This window comes from Nilaparvata lugens, chromosome 2 (genome assembly GCF_014356525.2).
Source record: "Nilaparvata lugens isolate BPH chromosome 2, ASM1435652v1, whole genome shotgun sequence".
Lineage (NCBI taxonomy): Eukaryota > Metazoa > Arthropoda > Insecta > Hemiptera > Delphacidae > Nilaparvata > Nilaparvata lugens.
In genome coordinates, this window is record NC_052505.1 from 62,770,442 (window position 1) to 62,774,853 (window position 4,412).

Genomic DNA, 4,412 nt, shown 5'->3' on the forward strand with positions numbered 1-4,412 from the left:
ACAAAATCGATCACTCACCATTGATGGAGTGAAAAATCGATTTTTCACAAAATCGATCACTCACCATTGATGGAGTGAAAAATCGATTTTTCACAAAATCGATCACTCACCATTGATGGAGTGAAAAATCGATTTTTCACAAAATCGATCACTCACCATTGATGGAGTGAAAAATCGATTTTTCACAAAATCGATCACTCACCATTGATGGAGTGAAAAATCGATTTTTCACAAAATCGATCACTCACCATTGATGGAGTGAAAAATCGATTTTTCACAAAATCGATCACTCACCATTGATGGAGTGAAAAATCGATTTTTCACAAAATCGATCACTCACCATTGATGGCACTGATAAATCATCCATCTATTAAATGATAATATATACCATATAGAAAGAACTGGCTTATACACGTACGGGATAGGAAAATTATGGTTGACGCATCATCACATCTGAACTACTGGACTGATTGACTTGAAATTTTTCATAAAGATTCTTTAATAACCGAGGATGGTTATAGGCCTATTCTCAATTTTCCAATATTTCATTATGCTAATTTTTAGTTTGTAAAGTTGTAAAATAGACCCTTGCGGAGCACGGGTTACCTGCTGTAGTAATAACATAATGTCAAGTGACCTGGCTGACTAGTGCCGGTTGCACAAAAGCTGGTTAAATTTTATTTGTGATTAAATTCACTAGAACCAATCAGAGAGGCCATCTTATCAGAAATGCCTTCTCAGATTGGTTCTCCAGGAATTAATCATGAATAAAATTTGACTGGCTTTTGTGTAACTGGCACTCAGATTTGGTGTCAGAGTTTTCAGGTCACAAGTGATCAATTTCAGGGCTTCTGACATTATCTAACAGCTACTTTTCAGGGGTAGCCGTCTAGTTGTCATCCCGACTAATTGACACCTGGTCATTTTAGCCATAGGCGACTACTTGTACCCTCGTAAAAATACACCATTGCCATCAAGTAGTCCCCCCGACTACTTGACACCTACTGGACCAAAGGTGCCAACTAGTCATGACCGTAAATGACAACTTGACACCTCGCATCCTTGCGTCAGGGTGTCCCCCGACTAGTCACCTCCTTAGAAAGGAGACAAGTAGATGGGGATGGCTCACATCTACATGACACCTTGCACGCTAGCATCAAGATGTTGCCCAGACTACTTATCACCTACAGAGCACCAGTTGGCACAACTTACACCCCCGTGGCGTAGGGAGGAGGGATCAAAGAATTTTTATTACTGGTTATCATGTAGAATTGAATTCTAAGCACTTTTGGTTCAGTAACATTCTCCCATCAAACGCACGGTTCATGAGATATTCACCGTCTTTGCAATTTTTAGGACAAATTTTTTCGAGTTGGTTGAAAACAGAAAAAATGAATAATAAGCCCTTTTGATGACTGAACCAGATGTAGAACACAATTCTTAACACATTTTGTTCAGTTATATGTTCCCATCTGTTTACGAGTAAATTGAGCCTAATGCTAGGACAGTCGAATTTTCATCCATCAATGATATGGCAGATGGAGCAATCAGTCTGGTTATCAACTGAGTATTACATGAAGTCTGGTAATTAATATGAGGATGAATAAACTGATACTAATAAACTGATGAATTTATATACACTTGCACTAGCACAAAATTAGGGGCCGGTTTCCGAGCTCGGGATTGGCTTTAAACTCTGGAGTCAGAAAATTGGCTTTCCGAGTCAGAGCGTTAACGTAGTTGAGGACTTGAATAGACTCTGGAGTTTAGAGATCATGTTAGACCCTGGAGTCGATAATTTCGCTTTCTGAGTGAAGGGCTTATAAGTCCAGGACTTGAATTAGATTCTCGCCTCTTTCTGAGTCAAGGATTTATCAAAAATTGTCAAGTCCAGGACATAAAACAGTGTGATTTTAAACCCTCAACTGGGGTAGGGTTTAAATTTAAGTTCTAGACTTAACTGAGCAAACACAATTCAGTTATTGTTTTGGAGTAGATAAAAAGCCAAATGTATGTCATGGAATACCTAAATTATTTGTGTTAGTCAATCTAAATTCATAATTTATAGTTTGCAAGTTCATTTTGGAATATAATTTTATCAGAATTATGCATAAAAAACTAACCTCATTTTATGACATAACCTAGAAATGTTCAAGCAATATAATACAAGGATTGCCTTGGAATTTATATTCCAATCTGAATGTTATTAATCAATGACATATTCAACATATTAATAATAACAATAATTAATTATTACTCCAGTTTTTTTTTCAAAACAAATACGTTTTCAATCTAAATAGCCTAATGAATTTTTATTCCAAAATCAATGGTTGGGATCAATGATCAATAACAGCATAACGTAAAATGAAATGTTTATTCATTCACCTTTCAAAGGTTTTGCTCTGAATAGGCCTACAAAGAAATCAAAACGTATTTTTACAAAATAGTTTGGAGAGCATGCTCATTTGAATTGTCCCGCTGCAATCAGCTGTTTCGTTTTGCTATAATGCCAACAATACAACAGCAAAATATTGTGAATTTCCCTCATGTGTACTGCGTTAAAGTCCTGGACTCAAATAAGTCGAGAACTTGATAGACTCCGGAGTTTAGAAGATAAAATCGTGACTCAGAAAGTCAATTTAGACCCGAGAGCTTATTTGAGTCCTGGACTCTGTAAGTCCAGAACTTATAGACCCCAAGCTCGGAAACCGGCCCTAGGAATCTTAATGCTTTTTCATATAGAACTTGATATAGTTAGGCTTCATTTTCAAACTTTAAAAATAATGAAGAGCCAGCTGGAATGGTGATTTCTTGTGGAGTGGAGTCGAGGGGATAGGTTGTCATGACCATATACAACTACTCTTGTACCCTCGTTAAAATATACCATTGCCATCAAGTTGTCACCCCGACTACTTGACACCTACTGGACCAGAGGTGCCAACTAGTCATGACCGTAAATTACAACTTGACACCTCGCACCCTAGTGACAGGGTGTCCCCCCGCCCTGAACCCAGGCCTATGAATTATAAAGCCAGCATCTAATCCAATTGACTACAGCCCCTCCTAATGTTCCACAAAAGTAAAAGAGATCCTCCTTCTGTTTGGTAATGGTGAGTGGTGGCATAGTAGACCATCATGGCCAAATTAATGGTCACCATGATGAGTATCAGATAATGGTGACCTGAGGTGGATTTTCGTTTGTGCATACTGTGAATGCCATTGTTGACCAAGACAGTGGGAGGATCTCAAATTGGGAGGATTTCAATTTGAATAACCTGAAATATTATGTTTCAATGGGGTAGGTCAGGTTCATACTTTTAAATGACAATATTTCCATATAATTTGAAATATTTTGATTCTTAGATAATAAACACAAATAATGAAATGATTATGACTACAGTTCAGGACGCCCTAGATGCCTGCTTGATAACCCCAACAGTGAGGATGGAAAACCAATGACAACTCTCCTTTCCTAGGATCGTGATGAGGACACCGGAAGTAAGTTAAAGTTATTTGATCAGCTGCTTCAGCACTTTTGAAATTTGGGCTATATGAATGTCATCAGACATCAATGCCTGTCAATAACAGGAAATTCCTTAAATAAGGCATTTCCTTTTTTCCTTAAATAAGCAAAGGAGACTTTAACTATAAAAACAAATGCTCATTGATGTTCCACAGGTAAGCTGGGCTTTTGCTTTTAAATGAAAATATGATGGTATCATTTGTATTGTTTATTGACCAAGTGAAGTGAGGTCTAAGATTCAAGTCGACGGTTTGGCATTTCTCTTAATGTTAAATGTTTGAATCTTTAAATGTTTATATGTTGCGCATTTACGGCAAAACGTGATAATAGAATTTCATGAAATTTGACAGGTATGTTCCTTTTTTTAATAGTGCATCGACGTATATAGAAGGTTTTTGGAAATTTTGCATTTCAAGGATAGTATAAAAGGAAAAAAGAGCCAATATTAGAGTAAAAATCAGACTATAGAATTATTCATGCTAAATCAGCTGACAAGTGATTACACAGATGATTGTGTGAAGAAGCCAGTCTATTGCTGTATTTCCATAAGGTCTATAGTTTCAATCAGGTACTTGTAGATGAGAATACTGCATGAGGTCTACTGTTCACAGAGCTACTAGTAATGAACACAGATCACACTCTTATCTGCTCCATGATACACTAATCAAAAATAATGTCATCACAGAGTGATACACCGAAAACGTTAAATACGCATGTGCATTATGGAACTGTGCTTGGCATGAATACCCTTTTTATTAAGCTAACCACACACCACACTCTCGCGTTCGTCCTCATTCCTAAGAACTCGGTGAGATTGAGGCGCCGAACTAAAAAGTTCTATTAGCCTATGGTCAGGTTGCACAAAAGCCGGTTAAATTTTAATCCTGAT